At 48.9% G+C, this 16,329-nt stretch overlaps 1 non-coding gene and 2 pseudogenes across 1 annotated transcript; all 3 read right to left on the bottom strand.

Moving 5' to 3' along the window:
• Window positions 1-424: 424 nt before the first annotated feature.
• On the bottom strand, window positions 425-598 carry LOC146817527 (U2 spliceosomal RNA; annotated as a pseudogene).
• A 919-nt stretch (window positions 599-1,517) lies between these two features.
• LOC146817526 (U2 spliceosomal RNA) lies at window positions 1,518-1,700 on the bottom strand. The gene has a single exon (XR_014964956.1). It is a non-coding gene; the product is annotated as a U2 spliceosomal RNA (small nuclear RNA).
• A 13,123-nt stretch (window positions 1,701-14,823) lies between these two features.
• Window positions 14,824-14,994, bottom strand: LOC146817525 (U2 spliceosomal RNA; annotated as a pseudogene).
• Window positions 14,995-16,329: the final 1,335 nt, after the last annotated feature.

Below are 16,329 nucleotides of genomic sequence, written 5' to 3'. Positions count from 1 at the left end.
AGGGGATGCTGGGAATCAGGCCAGGATGCCCAGGACAGCTCCCTTACAGAAAGTTGCCCTTACCCATCCCTCGCTTGCCCAGGACTCTGCTGCCATGTAGCCTAAAGCCTATAGATAAGACTTGGCCATTGGGGTGTGGGCAGAGAAGGAAAAGTACTCTGTCTTTCCCTTCTTGCACAGAGAAGCCAAGGACAGTGTCCAATTCTCCGCTTCTGGCAGCAACCCTCCGTCCCCCTCTCTCTCCCTCTACTTCGCTCCTCCTGACTTGCTTTAAACGTTCTACATTAGTTCCCCATTGAACTGGATCCAAAAATGAAAGAAACTCTTTTGCTGAAAAAGTCATCTTTTTCTGACATTTTTCTCTTTAAAAGTGCAGCCTCTGGACGAAGGGAAAAAAAAAGTTGGGCATTGTTTTCTCTGGGTGGGGAAGTGCACCATTCCTAGAGGTACTGCAATACCAGGTTGATGTGTGGAGTAGACAGAGCAAGCTCCTATTCCATCTCCCTGTTGTAAAAATCAATTTAATATATGGTGCCCAGATAGAGGCTGTATCTGATATTAAACTGGTAAGAACTGATTTTTTGTTTTGAAAAGCCTTTATTTGAGATTAAAGGTACATGTACCAAATAAATATTTACATAATGTACATTATATGAAAATGTTTGTGTACAGTGGAGTTATACAAAAGTAAAAATTTGGAAATATTAAAGAGTTGTTCTTATAAAGGAATACTTAAAAGATTCTATATATAAAGATTATTTCTGAATTTAAGACTGTAATGGAAATTGTACTAAAATATATTTTTTTAAAAAGATAGTTAACTTAAGACGATACAAGTGCCAATGTTTATTACCCAGTGGCAGGTTGAAACACAATGGAAAAAAAGACTAAGCCCCTAAAAGAGGTACTTTATTTTGACCTACATGTTAAACTCTAAAACTATCCCCTAACTAGGGGATTTATTAATTGCTGTATATAAATATCATTGTTAAAGTATCTCATGTCAGTATCAAGAAAGAAAAAAGACTAACCCCTTAAAGGGTGACTTTATTAGGGCCTACATATTTGTGTTTCTAAAAAGACTTATTACTAGAGATTTTATTGAGTTATATATAAATGCCGATCTTGATTACTCCGTGTCTGGGTCAGATATAACTCGCCCTTTAAAAATAGGATACTTTATTAAGGCCTACATAAGTGCCAATCCAGTAACCGGTGGCAGGGTATACGTCAGAGAGAGAGAGAAAGCAGTAAACATACTAATAAAGAAACTATCTACATAATTTTAAGTTATCCAGTCTCACCATTTTGCCAATTGCCAAAATTCTTGTGATTGTTGTTCTCCTAAACAAGCTTTATCTATATATACAAAGGTCATCAATTTGTCCAAACATAAATTTCTGCAAACAGAGTCAAAAGTTTGCTGAAAAAGTCATCTTTTTCTGACATTTTTCTCTTTAAAAGTGCAGCCTCTGGACGAAGGGAAAAAAAAAGTTGGGCATTGTTTTCTCTGGGTGGGGAAGTGCACCATTCCTAGAGGTACTGCAAGACCAGGTTGATGTGTGGAGTGGACAGAGCAAGCTCCTATTCCATCTCCCTGTTCCAAAAATCAATTTAATATATGGTCCCCAGATAGAGGAAGTATCAGATATTAAACTGAAAAGAACAGATAAAAAAAAATTTTTTCCTTGTCAGGGCATCATTTCTGGTTCAGATACATCAATCGTCACCTTCCACAACACCCTTTTTATTCGTCAGTCATTGGTAACAAACTTGGCAACAAGTGCGCAAGCTATCCCATTGACCTTTAACCTGTAAAGGGAAAAGGTGACGTTAGTCAAATACATACAGTAAATTTTTACATTTACTCTACCTATCTTCATCTCCCTTCTCCTCTCTCCCGTCGCCAAACTGATTCCTGGATTGAAGGGAAGAAAGAAAAGAAACAGTTTAGTGGCTCCTCCAGGGCCCCCTCCCCAGTTAAGGGTTTGGGGACCCCGTTTGGGTCGGCTGTCGTCGCGTGAGCCTTCCAGGGCCCCCCCCCCGTGTAAGGGTACAAGGGGACCCCTTTGGGTCCTCTGGTTTCGTCGTCGCTGTCTCCATCTGATCCGTCCAGTGCTGTGTAGTCTCGCAGGAGGCTGTGGATCATCTTACGGCATGCCAGGGTCGATGTCTCCTTTTTCTCTACTACCAGGCGGTTTCTGGTATACAAGAGAACATCTTTAAAACTGCACAGGAGCCTCCAGCAACCCTGGAGGTCTCCTAGTGCATGTGTCCCTGGGAACAGTCCATACATCACAGAGTCAGCAGTGATGCAGGTCATAGGTATCCAGGCCCTAAGCGCCGTGCCTAGGGCCTTCAGCAGGTCCTGCGCATACGTGCACTCCCAGAAGAGATGGTATGTTGTCTCGTCCACGGTGCACCCTCTCGGGCAGGACTGGTATTGGTTGAGTCCACTTGCGTGCATGAAGGCTCTCACGGGAAGTCCTCCTTGGATGGCCATCCAGGCGATGTCCTTGTGCGGGTTCATCAGGCGCTTGGATGTGGCGTTTCCCCACACGTGGTCCGCTGTGGCTGAGGGGAGGGTGCCGATCGGCTCACTGATCTCTCTTGCACGTATCAGGCGTTGGAGAAGTTTTGGAGTCCACATGACGGGGCGAACTGCCACCAAGCCATACTCTCTCACAAACTTCTCCACTTCCTTGTAGAACCATGGGGTCTCCCAGTTGTACGGGACGGCGCTCACCCACTCTGCCCATCCGAGGCGCCTCCACGTTGGCAACAGAAAGAAGCGTGCCATCTGAAAGCCGGCGTGACTCATCTTTGGTCCTCAGGGTGTTCCTCACGCAGTGGTACACGAAGGTCCCCCTCAGGATGGTGGCGATGTCTGGCACTCCTTTGCCTCCCTTGTCGTGGGTCTTGAACATCACCGCCCTCTTCACTCTGTCCATCTTCAAGCTCCAGATGAAGTAGAAGATCATTCTCGTGATGGCCTTGGCCGTTCTGGTCTCCACTGACCATACTTGAGCGACGTACTGGAGCACTAGCAGGGTCTCGTTCCACAGGACCAAAGACTTCCCTTCGATCGACAGCTTCCGGAGGTTCCAGAGTCCCTTGTCTTTGCCAGTCTTTCCTCCCAGGTCTTCTCTGTTCCACCGTCTCCGCCGAACCAGACTCCAAGGATCTTCAGGAAGTCCTGCTTGATGGGGAATGGCAGTGGGTCTCGGGTGGGGGTCAGGTGTCCGAAGAGAAGGGTTTCTGACTTGGCGCTGTTGATCTTTGCTCCAGATGCTTTCCCAAACTCGATACAAGTCCTCTCCAGCTCTTTCGCAGACGGTACGCAGGGATTGCGGCATACTGCCCTTGCCCACCACTTCCTCGTAGAGGACCAGCAAGTCCGGCCCGATCAGGTCCCACCGTTCGACATAAAGTTCCACTGGGAGACCGTCATTCCCGGGTGTCTTGCCTCTCTTGGAGGTTGTGGCGGCCAAGTGCAGCTCTTCCAGGGTGAAGGGCGCGTTCAGGCCCCCTCTCTCTTCTGGACGCAGTGTCTTAGAGATGCCCCCTAGGAAACTATCTGCCTGGTCTCTCTCTGACAACTTCGGTGAGTAGAGTTCGCCATAAAAGTCTGTTACGACTTTCATGACTTCCTCTTTCTCACCTTGGAGGTTGCCCTCCGAGTTCCGAAGCTCAACCAGCGGTGTATGGGTCGAGTGAAGTTTCTTGAAGAAGAACAAGTTGCATTTCTCGTCCTTCTCTAGATTCTCGGTTCTGGTCTGGAAGATGATTTTCTTGGATTCTTCCCTAAAGTGCTCTGTGAGCCCTTTTCAGGTTTCCTCCAAGTCGTCACCCACGTCCCATCCCCTGAGCTCGAGTTCGTACAGTTGCTGCAGTTTGCTCTGCAGTTTACTGAATGTCCTCTTCTTTTCCCGTGCAGCAGCTCTGCTTGCATCCTGGAAGAAGTTTCAGAACCTGTCCTTCACCCATTCCCACCACTCGCTGGCGGAGTGAAAGAGGTCCTTCATGTCCCTGCACTCTATGTACGCGGTTCTGAGGTTCGCCACTAACTCCTCGTTTTCCAGCAAAGAGCAGTTCAGCGGGGAACTTCCCTGTAAGTTCCCCCTCGAAACTGACTGCTCTGTGGTCAGGCTTTACTGGTGAATAGGAAGTCGATCCGTGAACGCACTGATCCATCCGGCCTACTCCAGGAAAAATTCCTGGCATTCGGTCCCATGCTCCCGATGGCATCTTGGGTGGACGCCTCACCTATCATCTCCACCAACAACCTGGATGTCACATCCATCCCTGCAGATCCAGACCCACTGCGTCCATCCAGCTCTACTATGCAGTTGAAATCACCACCCAGCAGAATGGTTCTGGAGGTCACGAGTTGCACCCTGAGCACCCTGAACATCTTGAGTCACTCATTCTTCCCCGGGGGGGGGTCGTAGACATTGATGAGCCTAACGGGCTCACCAACCTACGAGCCGTCCACGACCAGCACTCTGCCGTTGACCTGCTCGGTGACCTTGTCCACGGTGAACTGCCTCCCCTTTTTTAGAATTGCCACTCCAGATGATTTGCAATTGTTCCCTCCAGACCAGAAAGATGGCCCATGTGTCCACTGCCGTTCAAGCTGGCTGTACGACTGGGTGTACGGAATCCCGCATTCCTGCAGAAAGTAGATATCTCGGTTCTGGGTGGCCAGATAGCACAACGTGCCGACCCGCCTGACCTGATCCTTCACACTTCTGACGTTTAGGGTGAACAATGATATCGCCATTGTCTACGCGCTATTGGTCAGTATCGGGTTTCGAACCTACTGGGGTTGAAGGCCCTGGGGTGTTTCACTTGGGTCCTGGACCCCCTGTTAGTCCTGCTCTCCCCTTTCTTCCGGGGCGTGCTCGATGCTCTCAATGGACTCTTCTGTTCCCACTTCTGGGGTCCACTGTGCTGCTTCCAGTGGTTGTCCCATCCTGGAGAGGTGATGGTGGAGTTCTTGGAGAACCAAATTGATCTCCACTAACTCTTTGTCTTCCTCATCTTCCATCTCTGCATTGTTTTCGCTGCTCTCGGTGTCACTTACGAGGATGACGGCGTCGTCTTCCTCTTCTGTGGTTCCCGCTGTGTTCACCTTCCTGCTGACCAGGAAGTCCTCTCTGGCTGGCATCTTTCTCTTGTGGGCGTTAACTCGCTGGAGGGCTTTTTCCACTGTTGTCCCTTCCTCCAGTGTCTCCGGCTTGGATCCGGGTTGCGGTGTTCCGTGCGAGGCCGCCTTCTGGATTCTGGCGCTGGTGCGTCTCTGCTCCTTCGCCTCTTCCATATCCTTCGTGGTCTTTTGGTGCAGCGTCTGGGATCGGACCTGACTCCATGACTCCTGGATCCCGTCGTCCTCGTCTCCGCTGCTGTCCTCGGGTTTCCCCTTAGTCGTCTTCTTTTTCTTCTTCTTCTTCTCTTCTTTCCCCTTTGCCTTTGCAGAGTCTTCTACCTCCGTCTCCACTTCCTTGTCCTCTGGTTCCGGTGCTGGGGCTGCTCCTTCTGGGACTTCCTCCAGTGGGGCTCCTTGTGGTGCTCCGTCCTCGGAGCCTCCCATGGGTTGGTGGACTTCCTGGGTCGGTGCCGTCTCAGTCGGTGGTATTGGTTCCCCCACTGTGTCCGGTCCTGCCTTGGGGTCCTCTCGGTTCTTCGTGCCTGTTCCTGTGGGTGTCTGGTTCTCTGAAACTTGGCTTTCCTTGTCTCCCTTCCTGGGTGCTGCTGGTGTCTTTGCAGCCTCGTTTCTGGCTTCTGTCAGGAGGGTGTTCAGTCGAGAGTTGGCTGCTGGGGAGACCCTTGGTCTGGTGTGTCTCCAGGCTGGGTTCCATGCGGCGGCCGCTGCGTAACTCTTTGGCAGGTCAGACTTGGGGCATTGGTAGTAGGAGTGGCCCTCACCTCCAAAGAGGTTGCAGATCCTGATCCCTTTGCATGTGCCTGCTTCGTGTCCAGACTGCTTACAGATCCTGCAAAACTTCTTTGGGCAGTCTTTGCCAGCATGTCCCACCCCTTCGCACTTCCTGCACGTGAAGGGTTGTCCTGGGTAGTGGATCTTCCCTTCGTCGGCTCCTAGGTAGAAGCTTGCAGGTGGGTGTTTCAACCCGTCCCTCCCTTTAGGGTCTTTGTGGAGGTCGCTGGTTGCTTGCCAGGTCGTGTTCCAAACTCCGACGGCGTCTGACCTTTGTGGGTCCCTTCTGGATGGTGCCGTACCTCCTGAGAAACGACGCGATGTCTTTGTCTGGGATGTGTGGGTTGGTCATCTCGACCGTCACCCTCTTCTCCGAGGTCTCCGGCGCCAATCCTGTCATCAGGCTGAAATCGCTGTAGGGTGCCTCCTTCTCCTTCCCAGGAAGAAGTCCCAGTGCTTCCTGAAGAGGGCCTGGGTGATGAAACTAAGGAGAAAGATCATGCCTGAGGCAGAAGCCTGGCAACTCAGCACGTCAGCCACTGGGACCCCTGCAGGTTTGAGAACCTTGCTAAAAAACAGGTTTCTGTCAAGTCTGGTCCCTGTCTTGTCTTTCATCTCCCACCGCATGACCTGGGCGTGCTGGTGGGTGACTGATTCGGGGGCTGTCCCTTGCCTGGTCCCTGCGCCGCCCCCTTCCCTCCAGTTCCTGGTTTAGCAGCTTTGGGGGGGGGGGTTCAGGTGCACCTGTTTTTGGCCCTGAGGCTTTGGGTCCTGAGGCTTTTGGCCCTGAGGCCCTGAGGCCTTTGGGGCACCAGCCTTCCCAGCGCTGATGCCTGTTTCTGCAGGTGCGTGCTTACTTGTTCCGGTGCTGCTCTCCCCAGGGGGCGGGGGTTGGGGTTCTGGGCGTCCGGTGAGGGGATGCCTTCTGGGATGACTACTGGGGCTCCAGTGTCCATTTCCTCCATTTTGGGGGATTTTTGGGCTTACCGGTAATTTTCTGGGGTTACCACCGGGTTTACGGCTTCGCCTTGGATCCTCTGCCTGGATACCTGGGGTGTCTCCCAGCAGACCACAATGGTCTGCAGTGCAAGGAAACACTGTCCAGTCACTCCCTAGAGCGAAGGCAGGGTTATAGGTGTTGCACCTAAGCATGTATCCCCTTGCCAGAGGTCTGGGTGCTGTACAGGCCTGTGAAGGATGTTAGGAGGTTTTTTAGACCTCCAGCATTAGTCCACCCAAACGCCAGGAAAGAGAGACTGAGAGCACAACGTTACCGATGTTCTAACGCTGACCACAGGTCCTGGGGGGTGCTGTTTTGTGTTCCTAGTAAACAAACCGACACCAGCACTCTGGTGTCCCTCCTCCGGCTTAATTAAAAGCATGTCGGGCCGTCGCGTAAATTTGCATAAAGCAAATTTATTCACTTCCAAGTCGAAGTCGTAGCACTGTCCAAATCAAATTTTACTAGTGCAAAAATTGCGCTTTCAAACTGATAAGAACAGAATTTTTTTTTTTGAAAAAATACTTTATTTAAAACTTTGTAGAGCACATATACAATTTAACCGGTCCCATAGGGTGGTTTTGCAGTATAACCTGTGTAGGGGGGTGTACGCAGGCACCTGCCTACCGGTTTTCCATCAAGATTTGACTCATAAGGCTCTCACTTTTATATTGAAGTGAAGCTGTGTTTACGTAACCCATTCTGCCCATTTCTCCTGTTTCCATTTTTTCTCTGCTATTTCTTTACCCTGGCGTTTTATATCAACATAGTAAAACAGCATAATCTTGTCTAGGCACATGTGAGTGACGTCTTTTACTTCAAGTTTTATATGTTTAAATAATAGTAGGTTTCTAGCTATCCATAGGCTTTCTTTTGCACAACTGAGTATTTTCCATAGGGCTCTGTCTTTATTTTTTGACAGTGGGCCTCCTATGCCATATAGTACAAGTTCATAATTCAATGTTTCTAGCGTGGTTATTTGTTTAATAAACATTTTTAGTTTGTCCCAAAAATCTTTGGCAAAATGGCATTGTTGTTTCTTCTCCTGGGCAATCTGGTCTCGGGCATTTTGCAGATTTTGCTAGTCCCCGCCTGTGTTGGAAGGCCTTCACCGGTAAGGCATTGGAGACTGCCAACCATGAAATGTCTTTTTGCGAGTTTGTAATGTCTACGTGGCTTGTTTTTTCCCAAACCAGTTTGGAGAGTTTTTTTGGTAGGTTGTTAACCATCTCCATTTTCTCCAATTGCTCTAGCTCTTTCTTCAGCAGGGTTCTTGTCTCGAAGCAGTGTTTGTCCAACTCCAGAAGCTGTAGCATCCTTATGAAGGGTTCCAGGCAGGCGTAGAGCTTGTTGTGAAAAAAAGCAACTGGTATAGTATTGTCTCTTTGTAGTATTTTAAATTTATTGAAAATGTCACCAGCACCATAACGTACATAATTAGCTGCTATGTTTCTGTTTTCTCGTATTGCTTTGAGGCAGAGGCAAAAATAGTTTGCAAAAATGTACAGGTACAAGTTTGGCATATTTTTTCCCCTGTTTCTTGGGTGTTTGAATACCATAGTTCTTTCACCTTCTCCATTTTGGAGTTCCAAAAGAAGGTAAACAGGCATTTTTGTAGTTGTCTGACCGTTGTTTTGTCCGGTGGATATACTACTGCAAAGAAAAGGATGAGTGGCAGGATGACAGCTTTTATGACCATACTTTTCCCTGTCATAGATAAGGTTCTTGTCTTCCATATCCCCAGCTTCTGGTTGATCTTGCGCTGGACGGGGGGCCAATTTTCTTTCCCTTCTGGGTCTTGTGAGAAGGTTATTCCCAGGATTTTTGTGGGTTGTTTTGTAACTTTCACCTCTAGTTTTGCCAAGTTGTTCCAGTTTCCTATCGTGAGGCATGTGCTTTTTTCCGTGTTAAGAACCAAACCTGATGCTTGTGCAAAGAAGTGTGTATGCAGGAGCACACGTCTGACCGAGGGGGGGGGTCAGGGCATAGCACAGTTACGTCATCCATGTATGCGATGCATTTGGCTTGTTTTCCATCTGCTCCTGGTACGAAGATGCCCTTGATTACTTTGTCTTTCCTTAATCTGCAGAGTAGTGGTTCCAAGGCGCACACAAAAAAGAGCTGGAGAGAGGGGGCAGCCTTGGTGTACTCCTGATTTTATGTGCACTTCTGTAGTAAGTGTCCCATTGACAATTATGTTGCAAGTTGCGTTTGCATATAACATTTGGATCATTTCAGTAAACACTGTAGGGAATCCCATTTTGTGTAAGACTTTGAATAGGTAGGCATGTGAGACACTATCGAAGGCTTTTTGTAGGTCTAGTGATAAACCCCTAGTGGGTTACCTTCTTCTAAAGCTCTGTTGATAGCGTCCCGGATGGTAATGAGGCTGTCCCAGATCTTCCTGCCTGGCACTGCACAGGTCTGATCTGGTTTGATCACAGTTTTTAAAACCCTTTTTATTCTATTTGTTATGCATTTGCTATAAATTTTGCTATCCACATTTAGTAAAGTTATTGGTCTCCAATTTTTTATGTTGTTGACGTCTCCCTTTTTGTGGATTAGTCTTACTGTTCCCTGTGTAAAAGTGTGTAGAAAGGATTTCCTTTCCACACATTGAGAGATCATTTCAATAAGGTCTCTTGCTATGACCTTCCAGAAAGTTTTGTAAAACTCCCAGGGTAGGCCGTCTTGACCTGGGGCGGAGTTTTTTGGCGCTTTCTGTATTATATTTAGGAATTCCTCTCCTGTAAAGGGCCTTTGTAGGAATTCTTTTTCTTCGAGGGATAAACCTGTATCATAGCATTCTAGTAATTCATCACCTGCAGTTTCATCCGAGTTTTTCTGTGAGAAGAGGCCGGAGAAGAATTCGTGAACAATCCGTTCTATGTCTTTTTGGCCTTTTGATGTTGTGCCTTGTGCATCCACGAGCTCTTCTATGGGTGTGTGGTTTGTTTTAGCTTTTTTAAAGAAGAAAGAGTTACACTTTTCGTCCTCTTCATACTTGAGGACGCGTGAGTTAAACATGGTTTCCTTCCCCTTTTTGGTGAACCAATTTCTAATATCTGCCTTAGTCTTTTTAATGTCCTCTGAGACCTGTATCCCTGCGTCCTGCTATTCTATGAGGTTTGTGAGGGTATCTTGTAGTTTGTTATATTCTAGTCTTTTCTCCTTCGCTATTTCTTTACCTTTTCTTGAAAAGAAGGTTTTTGTTTGTATTTTTACATATTCCTACCATTCTTGTAGTGATGGGAAGTTTCTCTTTTTTGCTTTCCACATTTCATATTGTTCTATGAAGGCCTCCTGACTATCTTGGGTTTGTAGGAGGGTAGTGTTCAGTTTCCAATAGGCACTAGTTTTCCTGCCCATATTAGGGATTGACACTTCTGGTAGCAGGGTTTGATGGTCTGATAGGCAGCTATCTTGTAGTTCAGAGGTAATACATTTGATGTTTTCTGAGGTTAGGATAAGGTCTATTCTAGAGACTGTGTTTCCATCGTCAGAGATCCAAGTGTAGCTGTAGTGTTTGGGTTACAAAGTGTAAATGAATCTTGCAGGTTAAGGTTAGTGATTATCTCAAGGAGTTTCTTTGAGGACGTATCTAAGGTATATGTTTGACATAAGCCTACTCTATCTGTTTTGTGTAGTATACAATTGAAATCTCCTAGCATTATAGTAGGTGTACATCCTACTAGGAAGTGCTGCAGGTTTTCAAACAGTTCATATCTCTCATTTTTTGTAGTTTGCGCATATATATTACAGATGCGGAAATTTTGTCCCTGGTAGTTAACGTGTAGCATAACTGCCCTCCCATGTTCTATGTTTTCTTGCTTTACAATGGAGAACTGGTGGCTTTTGAACAGAAAACATAACCCTGCGTTTTTGTTTCCGCCCCCTGACCATATGGATGGGCCCAGGTCCCATTCCTCCTGTAAGAAGGAGTAGTTATAATTAAATCGTAGATGACATTCTTGTTGGCAAATAATGTCAGCGTTTAGTGATTTGCAATATTCTAGTACAGATGCTCTTTTGTTGGTTTGCTTTAGACCTCTAACATTTAGGGTGGCTATTACGATAGCCATAAGTACATAGAGGGTGTGAGTCATATTCTGTCTTAGTTTGTTTTTCCTTTTCCATTTCCTTTCCAGTTTCCACTTTGCAATTCTTCCCCTTTTTGGTTGGAGTTGCAGATCTCTTCCTCACTTCCTAGAAAGGGGTCTAGAACTAACATAGCCTCTGTATCCATCTCACTAGTGGGAGATGATAACGTTTGTTGTAGCGCTTCAGTCAGGCCTGATAGGTTGATGCCTTCTGCATCGGTGAGACTTGCCAGGCTGCTGAACCTATTTGTTGTGCTGTCAAAGGAAATGAGGCCCTCTAGTTCCTCAAAGGGATTGTCATTTGTTTGTGTAGAGTTTTTCCTTTTGTTCCTGATCTGTAAGGCTTCCTCTGTGCATTGTAGTGTTTTGTTTGTTTTCCTTTTTAGGATTCTCTGATGGTGTCTGTCGTTTTGCTCACAGATTTTTGCGTATTCTTTTTCTGCTGCTAATTTGTCGTTACTAGGTGTTTCTTCTATCATTGTGTTTTCTTCCTCTTCCTGATCGTTGTTTTCTATTTCCATGTCTATGTGTTTTATAAACCTTTGTGATTTTCTCTGCTTGTTTGACAGGGTCTTTTCCCCTTCCTCCTCTGTGGTGCGTGTTTCTTCCGTTCTTTTAGGTGTAGGTGGCGTTATGTGTGTGCTTGCCTCGCTGTCTTGTGTGGTGCTGTGTTGTGTTTCTAGTGGCTGTGAGATAATAATCAGCTCTGGTTGCTGGCTTTCCTGTGTCTCTGGCACTGTGTATGTTGTGGCGCCACTTTGAGGTAGATCAGTGTGGTTTCAGTCCGTCCCTGTTTGTGTGTGTGTGACCTCATTGTCCTTGCTCTGTGTTAGATTTTTTTCTTTGCCTTCTGTTTGGGTGTTTGCGTCTGGGCTGACCCCGTCTGGCTTTGTTGTTTTTTTCTCCTCTTGGTCTCCTTCCCCTTCTCTTTTGGTTGGTGCGTTTTGCTTGTCAGAGGGTGCATGTGTACTATGTTGTGTCTTTAAAGGGCATTGCTTGTAAAGGTGGTCCCTTGTACCACATAGCTTGCAGTTCTTTGCTGTCTCGCATTGTTGCGCTTTGTGGCCTTTTGTTCCACAGTTTCTGCAAATGTCTCCAGTGCACACTTCTTTTGTGTGTCCAAACTGGAGGCATTGCCTACAGAAAATTGGTTGCCCTGGGTAGTACAGGAAACCCCTATTTGGGCCAATAGAGAAGTTCAGGGGTGGGTGTCTTGTCCCCCCCACACCTGCACTGGTTTGGGGCTAGTACCACCATATATCCTCACTTTCCATTCCATGTTTCCCATTCGTTTCGTAGTTCATTCCCTCCCCTGACTTTGCTGCAGTATCTGTTTAAAAACATTTATATCTCACTTGCTGGTGCGAAGGGGTTGTACATGTGTACTGTAAGTGGGATTTCTCTGGGCACTGTTATTGCTGTGGCAATGTATCCTTTCATCTCCGGGTGATTTCTGTTAGTGTTTAGGATATACAGGAAACTTTGATATTCTGTTTCAGATGCTAGTGTTATATCAAAGATCCCTTTCTTTCTAAAATCCTGGATGCATATGGTTTGTGCAGGTTCTTTCTTAAAAATCTGTCGCAGCACTATTTCCATGAGGTGTTTTATGATGCGTTTTTCTTTAGCACCTTCGTCAATTTCAAACCTAACGGTGAACCTAATGTTCGACATTGGCGTGTTACCTTTTGCTCTCGTGTCCTCTTGGTTTGCGTAGTCTCTGTGTTCTCTGGCCGCTGCCGCGTATGATTTGGGTGCTGCCGTCGCCATGTTGCTTTGTGTGTGTGCCCCCTGGCCGAGCGCTGTGCGCGCCTGGGGGCTCACTGTACTTTATCAAAAGTTTTTGGGCTTGAATCTTGTTTTGGTCTCCCTCTGCTGTAGTACTGGTGTGTGGGCCGTATCTGTGTTGTGGGGGGGGTGCGTGCCCCCTGGCCGAGCACCGGCTGGTGCGCCTGGGGGCTCGCCAAATGCTGCGGAAAATCCCGTCTGGGCTGGAGCTGCGGGCGGGCGTGCACAGCCCTGTGCGTCCGGGGGCTCGCGGTAACTTTTCAGGAATCTCGTCAGGGATGGTGTTGCGATGCAGGCATGCCCCCTGGCCGTGCACAGTCCTGTGCGCCTGGGGGCTCGCGGTAAATTCCAGGGATTCTCCTGGGCTTGAAGAAAAGGGGTGGTGTCCCTGGGCCGAGCACCGCTGGTGCGCCCAGGGTTTCCCCCTCCTTTTGGCCTTCTCTGTGCTCCCTCTCCCCCCCTTCTAAGTGTGCCTACTGGCTCACCTGTGTCCTGACCGGGTGGTCAGGGATTCCGATCGGGGTATTTGCGGGCTCCAATGAGTGACCCCGAGCCGTGCACTATGCCAGTGCGCTCGGGGTCTCTCCGTCAAAAGATCTCCAAAAACACCGCGCAGCTATGTGCGGGTCTTTTTTCCGGTGTGAAGAGGCTTCCCCACTGCCCCCTGGATTTTGGGCATCAGCTGGGTTCCGGGCAAGCAAGGAGTCCGCAGCCCGTCCCTCTGTCCTGGGTGCAACAGGTATCTCTCTTGGTGCAGATGTGGGCCCCTTCGGAACAAAACCGGGATTCACACAGCCTTGCCGTGGAGCGAAGGCCCAGTTTCCCCCCAGGTGTCCCTCGAGCGTCCCACACCCAGCCTTGACATTTTGATCCTAAACCGCGCAGCCTTGCCAAGGACAAGCCGTGGTGCGAAGGCCCAGCAATTACCAGGTTTCCAAGTTTCAGGCGCCCTCTAGCCAAATCCAGCGATAACCAGAATGGTGCCAGAAATCACACCTCCCGAAGCAATCTACCTGGCTGACCCGGACCGGGGTTTTCCCTTGCACCGTCGCTTGAGGCCCTTTTGCCTCTTTTTCTGACTACTAGCGAGAGCTCAGCATGTGCCCATAGAAAGGAGGCCCTGGCTTCGGGCCTTCTCCCGGCTCCCAGAGTCCTCCTCGGCTGTCGCCTCGTTAGGCGTCACTTAGCATACACACGTTGTCCTCTTTCTAGCATTTGCATGCCCCGCCCCTTCCTGTCCTCTGCTTCCAGCCGGCTGGCCGGAAAGCCTGGCAGCCGGGGGATGCTGGGAATCAGGCCAGGATGCCCTGGACAGCTCCCCGACAGGAAGTGGCCGGCGCCTCGCCCTCGCCTACCCGGGACACTGCTCCCCTGTAGCCAAAGGCCTATAGATAAGGCTTGGCCGTTCGGGGCCATTCGGGGGCGGGCAAAGAAGGAAAAGGACTCTGTATTTTCCTTCATTGCTCAGAGAAGCCAAGGGCAGTGTCCACTTCTCTGCCTCCCTCCCTCCCTCCCTCCCCCTTCCTCCCCCTCCCTCCCTCCCTCCCTCCCCCTCCCCCTCCCTCTCTCTCCCTCTCTCTCCCTCCCTCCCTCACCCACCCTCTCTTTCCTCGTCTCTTTCCGTCTCTACCTCGATCCTACTGACTTGCTGGAAAACTTCCTCAATTCGTTCCCCAGTGAAATGGATCCAAAAACGAAGGAAACTCTGATGCTGGAAAAGCAGTCTCCTTCTGACATTTTTCTCTTCCAAAGTGCAGCGTCTGGATGGAGAAGGAAATAAAAATAAAAAAAAGTTACAGAAAACGTGAAAAATGTATAAATAAATAAAGCGCGTTTGCGGCAGATCAATGACATAAAGAAATAAATAAAGCAAGACGCGGTGACCAGGGTGGTTTTATTTTCGCGCAAACACAGTAGCGCCACTTTACAGGGTTTGGTAGTGAAGCGCTACTTTCGTTTTCTCATCTATCTTTCAACAGCATTGTTTTCCCCGGGTGGGGAAGTGCACCATTCCTGGAGGTACTGCAATACCAGGTTGATGCGTGGAGTGGACAGAGCAAGCTCCTATTCCATCTCCCTGTTCCAAAAATCAATTTAATATATGGTCCCCAGATAGAGGACGTATCAGATATTAAACTGATAAGAACAGATTTGTTTTGAAAACCTTTATTAATGTTAAAGGCACACATACAGGTTAACGGTCACAGTTTACAGAAAAATCGTGCACTGATTGTATGTACAAGAAACAGGAGGGGGTCGGCCCTCAAAACATTATCGGAAATATGCAACAGAGGTAAGGTGACAGAAGGAAACAATACAATATGCCAGACCACTCTTTGCTTGGTGGTGGGGCCATAGGCCACCCGCAGTCGGAGTCGCGTCGACCTCCAGTCGAGGAGCGCCACAGAGCTCAAGCCTATTGCGAGCATCGCCAATGTGGGCTCTCGGAGAGAGTTCATTGCAGCGAAGCTGCTGGTTACCATTGTGCGATGTCGATGCTTGGTGGTGGGGTCATATTCCACCCCCTGGTGGAATCGCGTCGTCTTCCTGTCGAGGAGCGCCACAGAGCTCAAGCCTAGTGCGAGCATTGCCAATGTGGGCTCTCGGAGAGAGTTCATTGCAGCGAGGCTGCCGGTTACCATTGTTCGACGTCGATGCTTGGTGGTGGGGTCATATTCCACCCATTGTCGGGATCGCGTCGTCCTCCTGTCGAGGAGCGCCACAGAGCTCAAGCCTATTGCGAGCATTGCCAATGTGGGCTCTCGGAGAGAGTTCATTGCAGCGAGGCTGCCGGTTACCATTGCTAGATGTCTTTTCTCGCCAAACCGGGAAGTGCCACAGAGCTCAAGCCTGGGGCTACCCAAAGCGAGCATCAACAATGTGGACACACGCACAAAGTTCAGCTGGGCGAAGAAATTCAGTGCCATGCTTAGGTGACCCAGCCTTTCCAGCCCATGAAGTGCCACAAGGCACGAGCTTGGGAGGCCCCATGGTGCGCACCATCTATGTGTACATATGTGTGCATTTTGTCCATGCAAATGTTCCTGCATGCCACAGGGTGCAGAGCCTTGTGATTAAAGAGGAGCGCATTGCGGGCCTCCCAGAGTGTCTCTTTACCACAGTTCAGGATGCACCATGCCGTCAAAAGGTAGGGTTCTGGCAAAGCCCACCCATACAGCACCATTTCAAAAGTCAAGGTGGGGATGTGGGCAATGTTCTGCAGGAAAGGCAGCATAAGGGCCCAAAAGGCTCGGGCGTGGGTGCATGTCCAAAACAGGTGGTAGATGGTCTCCGCATGGAGGCAGGCGTCCCTGGGGCACTGGTCGGATGGGGCCAGACCCCTGCGGTGCTAGAAAGCCTTTACTGGTAGACAGGCGTGGGCGCTGAGCCAGGCAAGGTCCCGCTGGCTGTGGGATAAACTGCGGTGGCCCACCAGCTCCCAGACGGAGGAAGACTGCTGTTCGGAGAAAGGACCCAAAAGAGTGACTGGTTCCAGATGTTCA

The sequence above is a fragment of the Triturus cristatus genome, chromosome 6, assembly GCF_964204655.1.
Source record: "Triturus cristatus chromosome 6, aTriCri1.1, whole genome shotgun sequence".
Lineage (NCBI taxonomy): Eukaryota > Metazoa > Chordata > Amphibia > Caudata > Salamandridae > Triturus > Triturus cristatus.
This window is presented reverse-complemented; position numbering and strand designations above follow the sequence as displayed.